Source organism: Tamandua tetradactyla, chromosome 1 (genome assembly GCF_023851605.1).
Source record: "Tamandua tetradactyla isolate mTamTet1 chromosome 1, mTamTet1.pri, whole genome shotgun sequence".
Taxonomy (NCBI): Eukaryota; Metazoa; Chordata; class Mammalia; order Pilosa; family Myrmecophagidae; genus Tamandua; species Tamandua tetradactyla.
Window position 1 is genome coordinate 162107810 of NC_135327.1, and position 24027 is coordinate 162131836.

General features: G+C 38.8%; 1 long non-coding RNA gene across 1 annotated transcript in view; it reads left to right on the forward strand.

Moving 5' to 3' along the window:
• LOC143687118 (uncharacterized) overlaps positions 1-6904 on the forward strand; it is a 120283-nt gene extending 113379 nt beyond the window's left edge. The window contains exon 3 of the long non-coding RNA XR_013177436.1: positions 6820-6904. This is a non-coding gene — a long non-coding RNA (uncharacterized LOC143687118). The remainder of the gene's footprint in view (positions 1-6819) is intronic.
• Positions 6905-24027: the final 17123 nt, after the last annotated feature.

The window sequence follows — 24027 nt, forward strand, 5'->3', positions numbered from 1 at the left end:
TTTTTGTATCTAGTCCTGTTGCACAGTCTGTATCCCTTCAACTCCCATTGCCCATTATCTTACCCTGTTTCTACCTCCTGCTGGACTCTGTTACCAATGACATATTCCAAATTTATTCTCGAATGTCTGTTCACATCAATGGGACCATACAGTATTTGTCCTTTAGTTTTTGGCTAGACTCACTCAGCATAATGTTCTCTAGGTCCATCCATGTTATTACATGCTTCATAAGTTTATCCTGTCTTAAAGCTGCATAGTATTCCATCGTATGTATATACCACAGTTTGTTTAGCCACTCTTCTGTTGATGGAGATTTTGGCTGTTTCCATCTCTTTGCAATTGTAAATAACGCTGCTATAAACATTGGTGTGCAAATGTCTGTTTGTGTCTTTGCCCTTAAGTCCTTTGAGTATATTCCCAGCAATGGTATTGCTGGGTCATATGGCAATTCTATATTCAGCTTTTTGAGGAACCGCCAAACTGCCTTCCACAGTGGTTGCACCATTTGACATTCCCACCAACAGTGGATAAGTGTGCCTTTTTCTCCGCATCCTCTCCAGCACTTGTCATTTTCTGTTTTGTTGATAATGGCCATTCTGGTGGGTGTGAGATGATATTTCATTGTGGTTTTGATTTGCATTTCTCTAATGGCCAGGGACATTGAGCATCTCTTCATGTGCCTTTTGGCCATTTGTATTTCCTCTTCTGATAGCTGTCTGTTCAAGTCTTTTTCCCATTTTGTAACTGGGTTGGCTGTCTTTTTGTTGTTGAGATGAACAATCTCTTTATAAATTCTGGATACTAGACCTTTATCTGATATATCATTTCCAAATATTGTCTCCCATTGTGTAGGCTTTCTTTCTACTTTCTTGATGAAGTTCTTTGATGCACAAAAAGTGTTTAATTTTGAGGAGCTCCCATTTATTTATTTCCTTCTTCAGTGTTCTTGCTTTAGGTTTAAGGTCCATAAAACTGCCTCCAGTTGTAAGATCCATAAGATATCTCCCAACATTTTCCTCTAACTGTTTTATGGTCTTAGACCTAATGTTTAGATCTTTGATCCATTTTGAGTTAACTTTTGTATAGGGTGTGAGAGATGGGTCTTCTTTCATTCTTTTGCATATGGATATCCAGTTCTCTAGGCACCATTTATTGAAGAGACTGTTCTGTCCCAGGTGAGTTGGCTTGACTGCCTTATCAAAGATCAAATGTCCGTAGATGAGAGGGTCTATATCTGAGCACTCTATTCGATTCCATTGGTCGATATATCTATCTTTATGCCAATACCATGCTGTTTTGACCACTGTGGCTTCATAATATGCCTTAAAGTCCGGCATCGCTAGACCTCCAGCTTCGTTTTTTTTCCTCAAGATGTTTTTAGCAATTCGGGGCACACTGCCCTTCCAGATAAATTTGCTTATTGGTTTTTCTATTTCTGAAAAATAAGTTGTTGGGATTTTGATTGGTATTGCATTGAATCTGTAAATCAATTTAGGTAGGATTGACATCTTAACTATATTTAGTCTTCCAATCCATGAACACGGTATGCCCTTCCATCTATTTAGGTCTTCTGTGATTTCTTTTAGCAGTTTTTTGTAGTTTTCTTTATATAGGTTTTTTGTCTCTTTAGTTAAATTTATTCCTAGGTATTTTATTCTTTTAGTTGCAATTGTAAATGGGATTCGTTTCTTGATTTCCCCCTCAGCTTGTTCATTACTAGTGTATAGAAATGCTACAGATTTTTGAATGTTGATCTTGTAACCTGCTACTTTGCTGTACTCATTTATTAGCTTTAGTAGTTTTGTTGTGGATTTTTCTGGGTTTTCGACGTATATATCATATCGCCTGCAAACAGTGATAGTTTTACTTCTTCCTTTCCAATTTTGATGCCTTGTATTTCTTTTTCTTGTCTAATTGCTCTGGCTAGAACCTCCAACACAATGTTGAATAATAGTGGTGATAGTGGACATCCTTGTCTTGTTCCTGATCTTAGGGGGAAAGTTTTCAATTTTTCCCCATTGAGGATGATATTAGCTGTGGGTTTTTCATATATTCCCTCTATCATTTTAAGGAAGTTCCCTTGTATTCCTATCTTTTGAAGTGTTTTCAACAGGAAAGGATGTTGAATTTTGTCAAATGCCTTCTCTGCATCAATTGAGATGATCATGTGATTTTTCTGCTTTGATTTGTTGATATGGTGTATTACATTAATTGATTTTCTTATGTTGAACCATCCTTGCATACCTGGGATGAATCCTACTTGGTCATGATGTATAATTCTGTTAATGTGTTGTTGGATACGATTTGCTAGAATTTTATTGAGGATTTTTGCATCTATATTCATTAGAGAGATTGGTCTGTAGTTTTCTTTTTTTGTAATATCTTTGCCTGGTTTTGGTATGAGGGTGATGTTGGCTTCATAGAATGAATTAGGTAGTTTTCCTTCCACTTTGATTTTTTTGAAGAGTTTGAGGAGAATTGGTACTAATTCTTTCTGGAACATTTGGTAGAATTCACATGTGAAGCCATCTGGTCCTGGACTTTTCTTTTTAGGAAGCTTTTGAATGACTAATTCAATTTCTTTACTTGTGATTGGTTTGTTGAGGTCATCTATGTCTTCTTGAGTCAAAGTTGGTTGTTCATGTCTTTCCAGGAACCCGTCCATTTCATCTAAATTGTTGTATTTATTAGCGTAAAGTTGTTCATAGTATCCTGTTATTATTCTCCTTTATTTCTGTGAGGTCAGTAGTTATGTCTCCTCTTCCATTTCTGATCTTATTTATTTGCATCCTCTCTCTTCTTCTTTTTGTCAATCTTGATAAGGGCCCATCAATCTTATTGATTTTCTCATAGAACCAACTTCTGGTCTTATCGATTTTCTCTATTGTTTTCATGTTTTCAATTTCATTTATTTCTGCTCTGATCTTTGTTATTTCTTTCCTTTTGCTTGCTTTGGGATTAGTTTGCTGTTCTTTCTCCAGTTCTTCCAAGTGAATAGTTAATTCCTGCATTTTTGCCTTTTCTTCTTTTCTGATATAGGCATTTAGGGCAATAAATTTCCCTCTTAGCACTGACTTTGCTGCGTCCCATAAGTTTTGATATGTTGTGTTTTCATTTTCATTTGCCTCGAGGTATTTACTAATTTCTCTTGCAATTTCTTCTTTGACCCACTCGTTGTTTAAGAGTGTGTTGTTGAGCCTCCACGTATTTGTGAATTTTCTGGCATTCCGCCTATTATTGATTTCCAACTTCATTCCTTTATGATCTGAGAAAGTGTTGTGTATGATTTCAATCTTTTTAAATTTGTTAAGACTTGCTTTGTGACCCAGCATATAGTCTATCTTTGAGAATGATCCATGAGCACTTGAGAAAAAGGTGTATCCTGCTGTTGTGGGATTTAATGTCCTATAAATGTCTGTTAAGTCTAGCTCCTTTATAGTAATATTCAGATTCTCTATTTCTTTATTGATCCTCTGACTAGATGTTCTGTCCATTGATGAGAGTGGGGAATTGAAGTCTACAACTATTATGGTATTTGTGTCTATTTCCTTTTTCAGTGTTTGCAGTGTATTCCTCATGTATTTTGGGGCATTCTGGTTTGGTGCGTAAATATTTATGATTGTTATGTCTTCTTGTTTAATTGTTCCTTTTATCAGTATATAGTGTCCTTCTTTGTCTCTTTTAACTGTTTTACATTTGAAGTCTAACTTGTTGGATATTAGTATAGCCACTCCTGCTATTTTCTGGTTATTTGCATGAAATATCTTTTCCCAACCTTTCACTTTCAACCTATGTTTATCTTTGGGTCTAAGATGTGTTTCCTGTAGACAGCATATAGAAGGATCCTGTTTTTTAATCCATTCTGCCAGTCTATGTCTTTTGATTGGGGAATTCAGTCCATTAACATTTAGTGTTATTACTGTTTGGATAATATTTTCCTCTGCCATTTTGCCTTTTGTATTATATATATCATATCTGACTTTCCTTCTTTCTACACTCTTCTGTCTTTTCGGTTCTGACTCTAGTGCTCCCTTTAGTATTTCTTGCAGAGCTGGTCTCTTGGTCACAAATTCTCTCAGTGACTTTATGTCTGAGAATGTTTTAATTTCTCCCTCATTTTTGAAGGACAATTTTGCTGGACATAGGAGTCTTGGTTGGCAGTTTTTCTCTTTTAGTAATTTAAATATATCATCCCACTCTCTTCTAGCCTCCATGGTTTCTGCTGAGAAATCTACACATAGTCTTATTGGGTTTCCCTTGTATGTGATGGATTGTTTTTCTCTTGCTGCTTTCAAGATCCTCTCTTTCTCTTTGACCTCTGACATTCTAACTAGTAAGTGTCTTGGAGAACGCCTATTTGGGTCTAATCTCTTTGGGGTGCGCTGCACTTCTTAGATCTGTAATTTTAGGTCTTTCATAAGCGTTGGGAAATTTTCAGTGAAAATTTCTTCCATTAGTTTTTCTCCTCCTTTTCCCTTCTCTTCTCCTTCTGGGACACCCACAACACGTATATTTGTGCACTTCATATTGTCCTTGAGTTCCCTGATACCCTGTTCAAATTTTTCCATTCTTTTCCCGATAGTTTCTGTTTGTTTTTGGAATTCAGATGTTCCATCCTCCAAATCACTAATTCTATCTTCTGTCTCTTTGAATCTATCATTGTAGGTATCCATTGTTTTTTCTATCTTTTCTACTTTGTCCTTCACTTCCATAAATTCTGTGATTTTTTTTTCAGTTTTTCTATTTCTTCTTTATGTTCAGTCCATGTCTTCTTCATGTCCTCCCTCAATTTATCGATTTCGTTTTTGAAGAGGTTTTCCATTTCTGTTCGTATATTCAGCATTAGTTGTCTCAGCTCCTGTATCTCATTTGAACTATTGGTTTGTTCCTTTGACTGGGCCATATTTTCAATTATTTGAGCATGATCCGTTATCTTCTGTTGGCGTCTGCGCATTTAGACAGATTTCCCTGGGTATTGGATCCAAAAGTTTGAAAGATTTTTCTGTGAAATCTCTGGGTTCTGTTTTTCTTATCCTGCCCAGTAGGTGGCGCTCATGGCACACGTTTGTCTGCGGGTCCCACCAGTAAAAGGTGCTGTGGGTCCTTTAACTTTGGAAAACTCTCGCCGTCCGGGAGGTTCGCTAGCCGAAGCAGCTTGGAAGAGTTCGAGCCGGCCCGGGGTCCGGACGCGGGGAGGGTTGCTGGCTGCCGCAGCCCGGGAAAGCGCCTGTCCGAATTTCCTAGTCGCCCGGGCGACAAGCACGGCGGGAGGGCGCCAGCTGCAGCGGGGCCCGCCCGGGAGAGTGCACGTTCCCGGGGAGTCACGGGTTTGGAAGGGGCCTCCCCCACCCGTCACCATTCTCCGCAGCCTGGGGATTTCCGATCCAATTCTCTCAGTTGGTCCGGTGGGCCGCGCGTGGTGTGGGCGCCAGCCGCGCGGTTTCAGGGGACCGCCTCTCCAATTCTCCCAGCCGGCCCGGGAAGGGGGAAGGGAGTGTCTCTGGCCGCTTGCCGCCCCGCCTGGTGAAGCCCGCGCGCCTCGGCGATCTCACCTGAGTGGCTTCTCTCAGCCAGCCAGCCGTTCCAGGATGGGGTACGCTGTCTTTTTTATCTCTGTTGTGGCATTGGGTGCTGTTCTGTATCGTTTCTACTCCCCTAGTAGCTGTCCTGGAGAAGAAACTAAGATCCGCGCGTCTTACTAAGCCACCATCTTCTCCGGAAGTCCGAAAATCATGTTCTTGAAACTAGCTCATTCCTGTGGGTGAAAACTTACTATAAGCAGGACTTTTGATTAGGTTACTTCAGTTAAGATGTGGCCCAAGGTGGGTCTTAATCTTCTTACTGGAGTCCTTTATAAACAGAATGACTAGAGAGAGAGAGAGAGAGAGTAAGAGAAAGAGAGAGAGATACCCACAGAAGTAAGAAGCTGAAAGCAAGGAGAGAGAAGGTAGATGATCAGAAGGCACCATCATTCACCTTCCCTTGTAGGTTGGTGTTACGACCCTAGAAAAGCTATGTTGTTTTAATCCAACCTTGTGCAGGAAGATCTATTGTTGAGTGGGAATTTTTGATTGGTTTGTTTCTATGGAAATGTGACCCTGCCCATTTAAGGTGGGACTTAATCTGCTTACTGGAGTCTTTTAAGAGGGAGACATTTTGGAGAAAGCACAAATGCTTAGAGGCAGACAGAAAGTGCCCCGAGTGATGCCAAACTAAGAGATGAAATTCAGAGTTTGGACTGGAGAAGCTAAGAGAGGATCCATAGACACTTAGAGAAAGAAAACGTTCCAGGAGAAACCAGAAGAATCTGCAGGAGCTGAGAGAGCCATTTTGAGGCCAACTCAGGAAAGAAGGGCCAGCAGACATTGCTATGACTTTCCATGTAACAGGGAAACCCTGGATGTGATCAGCCTTTCTTAATTAAAGGTATCCTCTTATTGATGCCTTAATTTGGACATTTTCATGGCCTTAGAACTGTAAATTTGCAACCTGATAAATCTCCTTCTAAAAGCCAATCCAATTTTGGTGTACTGCATTCTGACAGCATTAGCAAACCAAAATACCATGTGGCAGAGGAATCCAAGATTGCCAGCAGCTGTTTTTCAGGAAGTAATCATCATCTTGATGATGCCTTGATTTGGGCATCTTCATGGCTTTAAATCTTTAAGCTTGTAAACTAATAAATTCCCATTGTTAAAAGCCAACCAATTTTATGATATCTGCTCTCAGCAGCTTAGAAAACTAAAACACTTTGAATAAAATCATCGTTGCCTGTTTTACATTGTCTGTACAATTTTTTTTCTTTGACAATATATATAGCTTGGAGCTTTGGCAGTCATCTTGCAACTGATGAGACCACAAACTGCAAGACAAAAACTAACTTGGTAAGCACAATGGAATGGAAGACTAGAAAGAACTTTGATCTGTGATGATAGAGTTAAGCTATTGAACTACAATGGTACAGTTTACCTCCAGCCTTTTTGTTATACTAACAGTAAATATTCCTCTGTTTAAAGTAACAATAGAGTACTCTTGATTAACCTGAACTCATTCAAATTGATACACCTATTATTAATGTTTTTTATTATATCCTTTTATGTAAATACATTTGGGTTCATGTTAAACATGCAGATTTCTTTAGGATATTATTCTAATTCAATAAATACTCCCTAAAACATATTTAGAATAATTTTGGTCCTATTTCTACTTACTAGTGTATTCTTATATTTAGCCCTTCTTTTATTGTTGGAAATCTGGGTTGTTTTCTTCAATATAAAAAATAATGCCACTAAGAAAATTCTTATACATTAAAAAAATCATATTCCTAATTTTTGCTTTAGGATATACTCCTAGAAGCAGATGCTCTGAATTTAGATATAGAAAACTATTCCATTAATGCTATCAACAAAGGAGGATCTAAGTAATTGAATGATTTGTCTTTACTCTTAAACTCTTCAGCCACCCCCTTGCTCCTCCTCTCTGAAGCAGTGTCCATTGCCAATGGTAACCTTGGAATAGCCTACAAATCTTCACAGCATTCACATGCAGTTGCCTTTCTTTTTTGTTCTAGAAATGCAAGTCAAGAGATGTGGATAATTGTGTCTTAAAGGCCTGAATTGTGTAAGCTATTAGAATGGGTTTAGAGTTAGGCTGTGCTCTAGTACCATTGAGTCATCCTGAATGACAGTGGCCCCCAGATGTTCTTTAATACTTTTATGCTTTTATTGTGTTTGTGTTATGTAGACCACCTAAAGAACAGAAGGATTAGGGGCAGAAGTCTCTCTTGCCTGGATATAAGGGCAGTATTTACTTAATAAAGGCCACTCATTATTTTAAAACAAAGAAAAATAATAACATTTAAATTATATTTTTCAAGCCAGTATTTAACTTAATGAATTTTGCTTAGTGCCATCCCATCAATAACTGTATGTATATGAAGGCACATGGAGTTTGAATTCTTGGTTTCTTTTTACATTGTGATGTTAATGCCTCCTATATATGTTTATCCCTATTGATATGAGAATCAGGAATTCATAATGGGTTCTTTTGATAGATTTACATGTACAGCCATTTATATACACGTGAGTGAATGTAAAAGAAAGGCTATTGTGGATTCAAGCACCAGATGGATTCTATATAAAACCACATCCCACAAGTAATTTTTTTGGAACAATAGTTACCAAGAGCATATGACACATTATAATTTCTTTGCTAGAGCCTTAGTTTTCATAGATTTGTACACAGTATGCCAGCATCTATTAAATTGATCAAAATGCTAAGACTATTATTTTGTATTACTAAACATTTTACAATATTTACAATGTTTAGTAAACCTGTGTTGATGACATTTGCAGCTGTTTTGTAGAAAAATATGTACTGTATGCAAAAATTGATCGCTTCACAGTTAATATATTCATGCTTGTTAATTTGTCATGATGGCTTTGCCATATTCACTCAGAGTAGGAAGGCAGAGAGTAAAATATATGGCACTGAGTAAACTAGGATTCAGGGGACTTGATATTCAGTTCTAATTCTGTCACCAATTATCTATGACTTGGCCCAAGTCACTTCGTCTCTTTCATCTATATGATGAGGTGGTTTGTCAGTTAATCTGTGAGTAACCTGAATAACAAGGTTGTATGAGAAGGGACTTGAGATGTATGCAATCAAGTTGAATAATATGCTTGTATAATGCAGTGTTAAGGTGCTGGGGCTGTCATCCAAAGTCATAGGCAGGGGTTGTGTACGCTGCAACCTGCCATCATTATTAGATGTTCGTGTCTATGAAGAGGAAGAGAAGGAGGAGGAGGAAGGAAGAGGTGGAGGAGGAGATCCATCAATTCAGAAAGGTCACATTTATTATCTTTAGCAATGCTGCTAAGAATCCAGTTTGGGGATTCATTTTAATGTGGAGCTGTCTTTATATATACAAGCCAGTTTATTCCTTCCCATGTTATATTGTAATTATCCCCAATAGGGCTAGGATGTGGCACTATCTGGTTTGGAAAATAGATTTGAAAATTGGTAGGAATGAGTCCATATATTAGAGGTGACGCAGGAAAATAAAAGGACAACTATAACTTAGGAGTCCTCCAAGGAAGACAAGTTAAGAAATAATGTGAAGTTGTCAATCAGTGAAGAAATACAGAGGTATATGAAATGCAATCCTGGTTTGCTTCTAGTTTAACATATTTTTTAGAATCATAGAAGTACTCATGGTGCTGCAATTGCTGAAGAAGTGCCCTTATTTTAGTCAAGATGCGCAGCATGAATACCTTGTTTTCCAGGCAAGCACAATTTCAAATTTCAGATAATAAGAATGAGCAATTATGGAATATCGTCATGACCCAGGTATTGGGCTAAGTGTTCACACCATTTGAAGTAGATGCCTTTATTATCCCCACTTACAGACAGGGCACTTAAATGTAAGGAGACTAAATAATCTGTTTTTGGGCACAGTGCTAATGAATTGTTGAGTTAGGATTAAAATGTGAGCTCAGTTTCCTCTACCCCTCTATGCCTTAATATTTATATAATACTAGGTCTACATTTGCTATCCAGACCACCTGTATCTGAAGTGGCATTTCCCTCACTTGTCATTCCCCTTGCTATTTTTCTTTTAAATTTTTTTCTTGTTCTATTTTACACTTAAATTTTAATTCTTTATTTTTACCTTTTTTCATTCACCATGTTTTGTTAATTGCTCATCTCCTCTACTGGGATGTGAGTTCCATATTTTGTCTTCTGCTGATCCCTAAGGCCTTGAACTGTGCCTGGCATACAGCAAATGCTCAATAATCAGTTTTTGAACACATGTGCAAATAACAATTTGTTCAAATGTTACTGTGGCTCTTTTTCCCATAATTGGAGATTTTTTCTTTAGCTGTTTTTTTGCATTAATTTTAGTTATTGCAATTATGATTTTTAGCATATAAACTTCAGTTTTAATGTGAATAGAAGATTAAAAGATTGAGACTTTGAAAGAGAATAAATGTCAGAAAAGTACTTAAAAAACAGAGGTTGGAAGATTTTGCCCTGACTAAGAGCTAATAGGCAGACATTAGTTCAAACCATTTCACAGAACAAGCAAGAAAATGGGTAATTGATTGTATTTTGTCTGGGGACACAGAGGTTATTTTATTGAAAATGATTTTTAAAACTTTTATCAGAAAATTGCTTAATCATTTCAAATTTTGAAATATCTTAGCTTTAGTGTTCCACTTCAGAGAAAACCCTTTTATCACGCTGTTCAGCAAAGATATTTGCTTTATAACTTTCATCTATGTTGTCTAAAGATTTTTTAAAAAGTATTGTGCTGTACCTTCATCAAGGTGGTGAAACAAAAAGTGCCCTATTGAAAATGTACTGGAATTAGCCTCCAGAAAATTTAATAATTCAAGTCCAAATAGATGAAAAATAATATTTTTCATTTATTGCTGTTTACCCTGGCTTTGAACTTTCAAACCAGTCTAATTCATGTACCAGCAAGTCCTCTGAGAAATAAAAGCTGCTTTGCTTGTGGCCATTGTCCTAGACCTCTCTTTCTGATCCTGTTTTTCCTCCAGCGCTGCCTACCACACTCACTGAGTGTTAGTCCTGCTGACCCTTTGGCTTTGTCATTCATGTTGGTTCCATGCTGGACTTTTGGTTTTAAAAATGAGTGGCTTGAAGAAATTTGGCCTTTGGGTGTTCTGTCCAGAACTGGCTTATATTTAACTTCAGGCTCCACCAAATTTTAGTTCTAACTTTGAATATAATGCCTTGTCTCTTAGTTTCAGTTCCCAAGATCCAAGATGCAATTGAATATAATGCCTTGACTCTTAGTTTCAGTTCCCAAGAGCCAAGATGCAATTAGGGTCTAAGCAAGGCCTGCCCTATTCTTCTTCTAGGGGAATTAGACAATTATTAAAGTGATATGCATGTTTTGTTTTCTTCCAGGTACAGAAGTATTTTATCTGTCTGGAAAAGGCCAGACATTTGTCCTCCAGATGCAAAAAAAAGGTCAAGGCATTAAAAAAAGGGTGCCACTGTAAGAATGTAGCATCTGCTACCATGCAAAGGTCTTTACTGTGCATCCTCTTTGAAGGTAGAGAAAGTGGCTCATTTTCTTAACTCCCAAAGTACCTAGGACAGTATGTTCATGGCAAAGCAGGAACATACCTTTGCTGAACATACCTTTCATCAGAATGGCTTCTCAGCTTTGCTAAGAAATGGCACATGTGAGCACATACCTTCATTCCAACAGCATTTATATAGTTCAGCTATTACATGGTCCTTGAGTTTTTCTTTCCTCAAGTTCAGGAATAAAACGCAGTGTTCTAGTTTGCTAGCTGCCGGAATGCAACACACCAGAGACAGATTGGCTTTTAATAAAAGGGGATTTATTTTGTCGGTTCTTCAGAGGAAAGGCAGCTAACTTTCCACTGAGGTTCTTTCTCATGTGGAAGGCACAGGATGGTGTCTGCTGGTCTTCTCTCCAGGCCCCTGGGTTCCAACAACTTTCCCCAGGGTGACTTCTTTCTGCATCTCCAAAGGCCTGTGCTGAGCTGCAAGTGCTGAGATGAGGAATGCTGAGCTGCTTAGGCGGTGCTACATTGCGCTCTCTCATTTAAGCACCAGCCAATTAAGTCAAACATCACTCATTGCAGCAGACACGCCTCCTAGCCGACTGCAGATGTAATTAGCAACAGATGAGGTTCACGTACCATTGACTTATGTCCGCAGCAACAAGACTAAGTATGCTCACCTGGCCAAGTTGACAACTGAATCTAACTAACACACTCAGGTAGGCCAGAAAGATAGTTTTATGCATGTAGTTCAGAGAAGAAAAACGATTATGAAGAACCAACAATGATGCCTGCCAAAGGCTCTGCCACTTCCCCTTATGACACATAGAGCTAGACGGGTCCCTTCTAGGTTGCCACCTATAGTCCAGCAAGGCTAAAAATGAGTTCCATAACATCATAATGTCACTGTGCCTATTAAAGAACAAGTTTTTGAGACTTACAAAGCATGGGTCAGCAAAAAGAGAGGGCATATAACAATCTGTGTTTCATTATACCCAAAGAGAGGCTACTAAGCTAAGGTACTGTCTTGGACTGCTATTGGGTATCCGTTCCAGGGAAGAGATGCTACCCCTCTGTACCTCACTCTTTTTTTTCTTAAACACCAAAAACACCAAACAAATGCAAACATTTTTAGCTTTTGATCATTCCATTCTACATATATAATCAGCAATTCACAATATCTTCACATAGTTGCATATTCGTCATCATAATCATTTCTTGGAACATTTGCATCTATTCAGAAAAAGAAATAAAAAGAAAGCAGAAAAAATTTCATACATACATACCCTTACCCCTCTCTTTCATTGATCACTAGCATTTCAATCTAAATTTATTTTAACATTTGTTCCCCTATTATTTATTTTTATACCATATGTTTTACTCGTCTTTTGATAAAGTAGATAAAAGGAGCATCAGACACAAGGTTTTCACAATCACACAGTTACATTGTGAAAGCTATGTCATTATAGAATCATCATCAGGAAACATGACTACTGGAACACAGCTCTACATTTTCAGGCAGTTCCCTCCAGCCTCTCCATTACATCTTGAATAACAAGGTGGTATCTATTTAATGCATGAAAACAACCTCCAGGATAACCTCCAGACTCTGTCTGGAATCTCTCAGCCATTGACACTTTATTTTGTCTCATTTCACTCTTCCCCCTTTTGGTCGAGAAGGTTTTCTCAATCCCTTGATACTGAGTCTCAGCTCATTCTAGGATTTCTGTCCCACAGTGCCAGGAAGGTCCACATCCCTGGAAGTCATGTTGTACCTCACTCTTTTTAAAGGGCCAGTATGGGAGCCACCTTGTCAGTGTAGGATATCTACAGACCTCTTGGGCTCCAGGCAAGAGGGTGCAAGTGCTGGCTATTTATAGGCATCCTCTGGGACAGCTGACTGACTAGTGCTGAAAGACATTGGGGCTCATGGGATAGTGTAATTCCTCCTGCGAGAAGGAGGAAGCCACCAGTCTCATAGAAAGCTGAGTCTGGGTTACTCCCTACTGATGATAGCCCAAAGTCTTAGATACGTCATCATCCAGGGAACACCAAGAAAGTCTCAGAATCATTTCCAGACAATCCTGGGTTTTGCACCAGACCACCTGTCTCAAAACATTACTAATTATGCTATTTTAGATATGCTTAAGGGCTGATTGCAAAACACTCTGACCTATAAAATATTGTGCAACAGAGTTTTTTAAAAATAGCCTGTAGTTTCTATAGTTCTGTTTACTTTGTACACAAGCCAGGACAATCACTGCAAGGCTGGCTCAGGCTACTCGTTGAAATGCATGTGGATGGGGAGTGTTGAATATAGATGAGAAATGGTTACTGGGTTATAAATGTATGTTATTATTTCAGTACTGGATGGAGCAGCTGTGTGGTCACAAATTACAAGATACATAAAAGGTGAGTATAGCACATATGTTTGGTTGTATATTTATCTTCTCTGTCAAAGTTCTGGCATGCTCTATTTACTCACTCACTCACTCATTCACTCACTCACTAACTCACTCACACACCAAGGGTCCTACTCACAACTTTTGATTACCAGTAACAGAAAAACTAACTTAAACTAGTTTGACTCAAAAGGGGGAGTTTTTATCAGCAAGTAAATAATCAACATTAAAGGCATGGTTTCAGGGAAAATAGAAACCTGGAACTCAACACCATCTGGACTGTTTTCTCCATCTCTCTTTTCTACTCTGTGTTTTGTGTTCGCATCCTGGGTAGTCTTTTCTACACACGAGGGCATAGCTGTCTGCAGATTCTGGATTCACTTCATCTCAGATTTTCCACAATGGGAAAAGAAAATCTCTCCTTCTTGTTTCCATTTTTAAAACATCAGGAAAGGATTCTAATTGATCCAGCTTGAGCTTTGTGTACAAGATAATAGCACGGTGATGAGAGCCCCTGCAGAGCTATATCATTAGAGAAGGTTAGAGGGGAGGAGAGGAGGGTGCAGAGATGCTCTCTAAAACGAAGTGGGCACATACCAGAGACCCGGGTTCAATTCCTGAAAACTGCTTATGCCAAAAACAAAAAAAGTTAAACAAAATAGGGTTTTTAACGTAAGAACAGAAGCTCTGCAAACGAAACCTCAGCCATTCACCCTATCAGGCATTTATTGAACATTATTTCGCCTCTGATCTCAGTGGTAGTATCATTTTGTCGATGTGAGTCCATAAACCAAAGACTAATCTTTGCAGAGTAGAAGAGTTCCGAAAGAAGAGGATTTTCAAAACAGGCCATTAAGGCAACACAACTTCAGTGGTTACATTTTTCTGCATGGTTTTGCTTTTCTAATTTTGTCATTCTGTGACATTCTGCTAGAATTACCGTTTTAATTATATTTCTTGGGAATTCATTGTGTACACAAACTAAAAGATTTTTTAATGTTTCAAAATAACTTTCAATCGTAGTTTTACATAAAGATAGTTTCCTTAGCAATTCCGGAAGCTAGGCTGCATTTTTTCACAAAATAATTGAATTGCAGACAGACTAATGGCACAATTTTCTGGAATATTAGGCTTTTCCAAAAAGCATTTTGGGTGTTTTTTGAAACTTTGTAACTATTAAGAATAGTGCTGTATTACTTAGTGAACTGAATTATGCGGACTATGTTCAATGCTGTAACACTGAATTATCTTATTGGTAGGAGGAATGGGTGGTGAGTGAATCTTAAATAAAATATATATGAAGGAAAAATAATTGTAGACTCCTGAAATCAGCAATACAATTTTCAAAAATTCTGGACAAAGCAGTATTCACTAAAATGCATGTGCTTTGGTGGTTATTTTACTTGGGAGGCCATAAGTAGAGGCTAGTATCAGTAGGCTCAAACATCATCAAGATACTAGTCATAATTTCTCTAATTTTGAACAACATGCCTAAACTCTGAATGGCTCGGATTTATCTATTAATATCTGGGAATAGCCTTGGCATTAGTCCATATGAGGGCTGTGTCTATGCACTCTTATATTTGAAAGAAAATTGATTCAACTTAGTAAAATAGTGATAACCCATTGTTTCTAAAACAACTGAACTTTATAGAAGTTTCTCTTTATATATTTCTATATTAGAATATATATACTCTAAGAGAGAATACACCTTTTTCTTTCTGAATGCATCTTTTTCTTTAATTGAAAGGGAGTGTTATCATTAACTTAATGTATTTGCTCTATTTCACCTGGGCATTTTGTTAACATTTTGTATAATATTCAGCTCCACTTTCTTGTTTGTGGCATGTGGCAGTTAGAAGTTGCTGCAGATGTCATGTTCATGTTTCTGAGGTCCCTGCTGTCAGGACTCGGCTGTGTGAGTGTGCAGGGCAGGCTCTCTTCATCAGAATTATGACAAGCAGCTGGCCATTTGCCTATGGGCCCATCTGCCAACCTCTAACAAAACCACACAAGTATTTCCTAGGCCAATACTGAGACCGCACCAATATAATGAGCTCAGTTCATGAAACACCACTCCCCTTGGTTATTTTCATTTTATAAAGATATTGTGATTAGAAAGTAGTATTTTGGACTGATGGAAATATTTCTTATAAAATTTGATGCATAGATAACTCCCCAAAGAAAATATGTTTTTAACAAGCTGGAAAATTATCATAGAAAGATTCAGTCTCTAAATTGGAGGAGAATTAATGGTCATTGAATTCAATCTATCTGATGCATATATCACTTCTGCAACATCCCTGATAAGTGTTAAATAGTGTCCGTTTGAAATCCTCCAGTGATAGAAACTCAGGGCCCCCACAAGAGGCCATTCTATTTGGTTCAAGGCATATTTTGAGAAGCAAGTAATCATAATGGAAATAATAATGTCAAGAGTGTTCCAGGAGAAAGAGGACAAGAAGAAATCCATCACCACCTCCATTCCACCCTCCACAATTTATAAAAGCTTCTTCATCCTTGATGTGTACATTATGAAGAGGGGGTGGATGATTTACAGGGAAAATTTAGGGACCTTCTGGAACAAAATGGGTCTAAGAGATCTAAGAGCCCCTTCCTGAGATTCAAAGTTGGGGGAATTTTTTATGTGAATTCCGATGACTCCGATCAAGTTGAAGGAGTAGAAAATGGCAATGGTGGTCCTGAAAAAGAATTGCTATAAAGAAAAGAGCTGGCCACTTCATGTAGTCATGTAGGTGAGAGCAGGGAAGGGTTCTCCTGGATCTTTGAGATGTTTAATCCAGAGCTTGCTTCTGATGAGCAATGGAATCAAGAACACAGGACTTCCCCCACCCCAGATCTGGACTTTAGGGAATTGAGTACATTATGGGATATGTCAGACAGGGTTGGGAGTGGTGTGGGTAACATTGTTTGCACCCAAATTGAAGATATCTAAGCTCTGGTTAACTCTTCAAGGATTGAGGGCAGCTTTCTACTCTCTTCTCTTATTCATTCCAAATTTTCTCAACTTTTCCTCTAAAGACATACTTTCCAATAAGCAATCTTCTCAATCTGGTCCTTCTACCAACCCTTTACTTAAATATTGCTCTAGCGTCCAAATCATGGCATGTGAAAAACACCTTTTGATCATTTGGAACACTTGGAAGGTGACTAAGGAACATGGCACTTTATTTATATCTTAGATTACTAATGAAGCAGATGCTGCTGATCCATCTGTGACTTGGCAGTCACTTTCTCAGCTCATGGCTAATGCATCCTACAGCAAACACCTGTGATTTTTACCTGAGGGCTTTCTCTCAGCCTCTCAGTGTTGGCAGGTCATGAATACGAAAAAGTTAAGGTCTCTGAAACCAATGTTCCAGCCCAGTACAACCCTAAGTCCAAAAAATCACACCAGTCAGAAAATTAGCCATGGGTTTTAATTAGGGACTTACAAACAGGAGAAAATTCTACCCAATGGCAGCTAGTTGGGAAATGGGAGTCAAAACTCCTCACCAAAACCAAGAGAGAGAGGAATGCCAAGAGGACAGCTTATAACTTTAACAGAGTCCCATGAGATTTGGTTACAATGGGGTTTCAGCAGACTTTCGTCAGTTTTAGTTCAGAATAGTTTCACAAGAGTTGGTTACCAGCAGTGATTGGGGAGGGGAGTTTCATACAAGCTGCTACGTGCTCCCTTAAGGAAGGGGGTTCCATTACCTGGATTGCCACAATCTACACCCACGCAGCAGTTTGCATTGATTATAAGGCAGACACTGCATCCATATTCTGCAATAACAGTATAAGAGGCAGCAGAATATTAAGAGTCCACAAACTGATGCTGTCAGGGCTGAGAAAGGGAATTATATCATTCTACTGATAATTGATAAAGGCTGTGATTACAGTCCTAAAAGAGAAGATTCTTTTCTGGATTTTCTGATGTGCTGAATTCTGCTAGCCAGCAAGGTATTTCAGGCAGTCCAATTCACAGGGGTCACGCGTAGTCCAAGGCAGGCCACTGGCACCCAACAGTGGCAGTTAGTGCACCCTTAGTATTGAGTTCTATTGTGTATATAGGTTACCATGGAAGCTTATTGCAGAAAAGGATTTGTTACATTGATAAGGGAAAAAGAATACAAGCTAAATTTCCATTAGTAGGGGGGAAACCACATCTTTCCCCCCCTGCAATTGCCAGGAGCTTTCTATAGTCAAATCCACAGTCAGCTTAGGCATAGTAAGTGTCCATAGAGTCATAGCATGCTGTGCCTTGAGATATGGGGGGTCCTGTGTTGGTTAAATATTTTGTGTATAAATTGTGGCCTAATACTTAAATTTTGGGTGACCTTGATACCCCATTGGCTTAGGATTCCCAACCAGCACAGCTGCATTGGTCAGGATCATGGCCAATCAACCTTATTTTTCCCAATTTCTAATGCTTGTGGCTCAGGCAAAAGCAGGTTATTTTCATTACCTTATTGTGGCTGCAACATTGCTTGTACTTTTACCTAAATTCATAGTGCCTGCATGGGCCTGCCATTATCAGTTCAACAGGAGTGGAAGTGGCTGTGAACCAAGACTGGTGAGGGCTAGATACAACTGGCATGTGCACTGCCATAGAGATGGCTTGTTATCTTTTAACTGCTCCTCTAAAAGAGCCCCTTCATTCTTTCAATTAGCCCCACTACTGTGAGGTTGTAAGACAAATGAAATGTGCATAAATGTCATGTTCAGTAGCCAAGGCTTGGGTTAGTTGTCTGGTAAAGCAGATCCCCCTACCACTGTCCACATATGTGGGGGCCCCAAAGAATGTACTTAGATTTTCTAAGCTGCAGGTAGCAGCTCTTTGATTAGCTTTCCCTACTGGGAAGGCCAGTAAAAGTCCAGTGGCCATATCTATGACTGTAAAAGTATATTTTGCAACTTCATATAAGGGAAGGGGACCAATGTAATCTACCTGCCACCTGGTGACTGGACTCTGCTCATGGCCAATGTGGCTGGGTTGTTGAGGAAGTATCCTTGGGAACCACAGTGAACATGAGGGGCAGGCATCCACAACTTCGTTCAGTTGTTTTCTGGTGATAGGCAACTGGAATTGCTGTGCCATCCTCCACAGAGTCTGATACCCTTGGTGTCTTATTTTTCTATGCAACCATTTAGCAGTCTCATGCAATGTTGGCTTTAGACTACAATTTTTTGCTAAAGCTAGGTAAAGAATCAGTGTTATGGGCAGAGATATGAAACAGATACCTTTTGCTTGTGACATGTAGTCCAGATGTCTTCCCACATTTCTTTTCCCCATAAGTGGCATCTGACAAGTCCACTGCTCTTGCTTCCACATGGCCATCCATCCTGTCAGGCCCAGTAGGCTGCCCAATTGTCAACAAATATTTAATACATGTTCTGATTCATGAACAATAACCATCCATACAGCCCTTAATCCAGCCCACTGGCTGTTTTGCAAGTACCAGTTTCCCATCATAGAGTTTCTGCACTTGGTTGCACAGCTACTGCCATCCAGGTGGAAAGCTGCCCGTGTGTTGATCCATCAGTATACTAGGCAGACTTAGGCAGACTTCCACATCATTCAGTTGTGGGCAGAGAGATAGCCACATTGGGAAAATCAGCAGGGCAAGGCAACTGTTTTTCCACATAGGAAATGGTTTCAGAATATCAAGCATTCATGCACTTAAGGGGCTGTTGTTGAAAACACTGTGCTGCAGCAGTTAAGGTTTCCATTTTATTAACGTGCTTGACTGTGCACTACCAGAATGAGGCTTAATGGCAGTGTCATGTATCCACCCCTGTATGGGGATGGCCATTCTTAATTTCACAAAGCATTTCTGAATAGTCCTTCAACTTGCAGGAAGGCATTATAGGCAGCACAGAGTTGTTTTTCTAATGAATTTTTCTGCAATTTGGCTTCTTCCCAGAGCTGAGATCAAAAGCTGATGAGAATGTGCTTTGCCTGTTGCCTTTGTCACAAACCCCACTCAAAGCCAATATCAGTTCTGGGCATACATAATACTCAAGACACATCTGGGTTCATGCCCCGCCGCCAAAGCTTGAGCCAGTCCTATAGCCCATTTGGCTTTTTGAAAAGCAGACTTCTGGGAAGTATTCCATTCCCAGGGATAGTTTTTCCTAATCAAAACGTAGCTGGTTTTAACACTTGTGCTAGATGAAGAACAAAAGGCTGGCAACACCCCAGCAATCCCAAGAAAGCCAATAGTTGTTTTGGTAAATGGGGCATAAGAAATTGTACCTCATCAATTACTAAAAAAGGAATAAATTTTGCCTTTCTCAACCATGCAACACCCAAGAATTTGACTGGGCTGCCAAGGTATTGCAGTGTATCACAATTAGTTACCTATCTCTGAAATAGCAATGAATCTGAGGCTTCTTTCAGTTCTGGAACAGAGTCATTGGTCAACATGACATCATCAATATAATGAAATAGAGTTACACTTTTCTGATTAGCCAACTTCTTTGCTATGAGTCTGGGGCAAATGATTGAGTCATGTAAATAGCCTCATGGGAGCACAATGTAAAATTCTTTGTTCTCCTTCCCAGGTGAAGGCAAAAATAGGCTGGCTGGTCTTATTTAAGGGAATGGTAAAGAATTGAGTTTTAATTAAATTGGAGCCACTGCATACAAAGGGGACATCACTTCACCCTTTGCCTCCAAACTTCTTTTTTTCTCCTTTTCATCATCGGATAAAGAATCTACAGGACCCCATGCCTGTAAGTCCTAGTTAGGGGAGGTCAGTTGCCCTCACTTGCCCCTTGCTCAATCCACACTCTCCCACTCAAGCACCACATGTCAATATCTCCAAACTCTTATCTACATGGTGTAACTTCTCATTCAATGCATCCTTCAAATCTACTGCTTTCTCTGTCTTTCTGAGATAGTCTGACCATACCACAAACAATGGACAACTGATTGCAGTGCAGTAAAGCAAGTGGACAAACCCTCCCCACACCTCAGGATTACCCCCACAGAGTCTTCTTTCCCTAGACTTATACTTTCTGTGGCCAGCAGCTCTTTGGTTTCCTGACTGGCTCACCAAATTTTCCAGTCCAGCACAACCTCAAGACCAATGAACACAGCAATCAGAAAATTAGCCATGAGCTTTAATTAGAGACTTACAGGCAGAAGAAAATTCTACCCAATGGTGGAGAGTTGGGAAATGAGTTAGCACTCCACACCAAAACCAAGAGGGAAAGGAATGCCAAGGGGGCAGCTTATAAAGTTTGAAAGTCTCATGAAATTTGGTTATGATGGGGTTACAGCAGGCTCTCATGAGATCTAGTTCAGCAGCCTCATGAGAGTTGGTTATCAATGGTGATTAAGGGATGGGAATTTTCACTCAAGTTGCTATGTGCTATGAAAGGGAGGAGGTCCCAACCCCTTGGTTGCCACAGCAGTCCTTATGCTGATGAGATGGAAGCTGGAGAATAAATACTTTGACTTTTTCCCCTTGAATATGTAACTACAGATTAGATTTTATAACGTCTTCCAAAGTGCCCCAGTAGGACTGAGCCTCAGGTCACATGATCGCTTACTGACTAAGTCACTTACTTTTTAAAGCAGTTTTATTCGCATACCATACAGTCCATCCCATGTGTATAGTCAGTGGGTCTCTGAATAATCACAGTTGTGTTTTCAAAACCACAATCAATTTTAGTATATTTTCATTCTCCTAAAAGAAAAACCCCCACACCCTTTATAACCCCTTACTTTTGACACTTAGCACTAGTGTGGTACCTTTGTTATAACTGATGGAAGGACACTATAATATTACTGTTAAATATAGTCCATAGTTTGCATTAAGTGTATTTTTCCATATACAACCTTATTAATAGCACCCTGTAATAGCGATATACTTTGTCCTAGACCATGGAAGACTATTCTTCTATTTGCATTATTAACCACATCCATTGTCCACAACAGAATGCACTATGTTATACAGCCTCATGTTTTATCCTTTAGCTTTTCTTCTAGTGGAATACATGACCCTAAACTTCCCTTTTTAAATCACAATCATACACACATTTCAACACTATTAATTGCACTCACATAAGGTGTTACTATCATGTCTTTGCAATTCCAAACATTTACAGTCAACCTTATTAAAAATTATTCACAAGTTATACATCAGGTCCCCATTATCTACCCTGATTCTATCTCCTGACAACCTGTATATTAGATAACAACTCCACTGAGTTGAATTTGCTCATTATATTTAGTTTCTTTTACTGAGATGATATAATATTTGTCCTTCTGTGTCTGGTTTATTTCATTCAGCCTAATATTCTCAAGGTTATTCCATGATGTCACATGCATCAGACAATTGTTTCTCCTTGCAGTTGAATAATATTCCATTGTTTGTATATACCGCATTTTGTTTGTCCATTCATCAGTTGATAGACATTTGGATTGGTTCCAACTTTTGGCAACTGTGAATAATGCCACTATGAACATTGGTGTTAAATGTCTGTTTGTGTACCTGATTTCAGTTCTTCTGTGTGTATACCTATTTGTGGGAATGTCAGATCATATGACAGTTCCATGCTTACGTTCCTGAAGAACCAGCAAACTGTCTCCCACAGCAGCCGAACTATTTTACAGTCCCATCAGAAATAAGTGTTCTGATTTTTCAACATCCTCTCCAACACTTGTAATTTTCTGTTTGTTTGATAGTGGCCATTCTAGTAGGTGTGAAATGATAGGTCATTGTGGTTTTGTTTTGCATTTCCCTAATAGCTAGTCATAACGAGCATCTTTTCAAGTACTTTGTGGCCATATATATTTCCTCTTTGGAAAAGTCTATTCAAATCTTTTCCCATTTTCTAATTACATTTTTTGTCTTTTTATTGTTGAGCTGTAGGATTTCTTTGTATATTCTGGATGTTAAATTCTTATTGGATATATGGTTTCTGAATATTTTCACCCATTGAGTAGGCTATCTTTTCACCTTATTGATAAACTTCTTTGAAGCACAAATGTCTTCAATTTTGAGGTGGTCAGCTTGGGGAGGAGGCAAAAAGGCTTTCTTGGTGTCTTACCTGACCCTCTCCCCAGGGTCCTTTGGAAATGGCCTGTGTCCACAGCATCTGTCCCTGACCCTGTTTTGACTGGAAAATACTGATGAAATGAGGGTCAAAGAAAAGGTTTAACACAAACCCAATCAACAATAAAATCTTCATTTCTACCCCTTCCTCCAAACCTCTTTGTCCTGTTTTTACTTTTCAGTCTGCAGAACACCCTTTAATATTTCTTTTAGGGGAGGTCTCTTGTTAAGGAACTCTCTCAGTTTCTATCTATCTGTAAATATGTTAAAACTTTTACTCATTTTTTGAAGGAAAGTTTTTATGGATAAAGAATTATTGGCTGCCAATATTTCTGTTTTAATATCTTAAATATATCATACCACTGCCTTTTCACCTCCATGGTTTCTGATGAGAAATCAGCACTTAGTCTTATTGCATATCTTTTCCTCAAACATTATTTCCTCAAATATTCTTTCTGTCCCTTTTTCCTGCTATTCTCTTCCTGGAACTCCATGATTACATGTGTTTGTGTACAAAGCACTGCCATTCAATTCCATGAGACCTTATTCAATTTTTTCATTCTTTTTTATATCAGTTCTTTGGTCTGTTCAATTTCAGATGACCTGACTTCTAGCTCACTGAACCTTTTTTGTCTGTTCTACTCTGCTATTGTATGCCTCCAGTGTATTTTTATTCTCATCTATTGCACCTTACATTCCTATAAGTTATGTTATTTTTTTTGTATTCTTTCAAATTCTTCTTTGAGATCATAGATCATCTCAAAATATGGCTCTCTTTAGCCGTATTTTCCTACATCTCCTTGAGTTGATGTAGGAGATTTGTTTGAACTTCTTTGATTAGTTGTTCCAAATTCTGTTTCAACTCCGACTTTTTAATTTGTTCCTTTTATTGAATCATATATTGCTGTTTCTTAATGTGATTTGTAATTTTTTTCTGACATCTGGGCATCTGATTATCTTGATGAGATTATTCCGAATGGTGATTTCTCACTCTTGTCTAGGATTTTGTTGTTGATTTGGTTTGTATTAAGTTTGTATCTTTGACTCTTGTTTCATCATTATTTTCCAGTCAGAATAGGGCCAGGAACACATGCTGTGGATGCAAACCATTCCCAAAGGACCCAGGGGAGAGGGTCAGGTTAGACACCAAAAAAAAAGGGACTTTTTTTTCAACTCTCCAAGACTGTGCTTTCCTGGCCTGTCCAGAAGATGGTGCTCTCCAGCAACCTATTCCTCACAGCCCCAAGATGGTTGGGTATTTTTAGCCCTCTAGTGGCTCCACTTCTGAGACAGATCAAAACAATGGCACAGTGATACTTGTGCAGGACATTCTAAAGCAGTGGGATGCAGTTGTCTAAATTCACCATCCAATAGCTGGTTCAGTACTGCACCACATCTCCCTCTGTTCTTTAGGAGGAAGATTTCTGTGGCCCTCCTAGTTCACAGAATCCCACTAAAAAGAACTGAGATGACTCATCTGGTTACCTT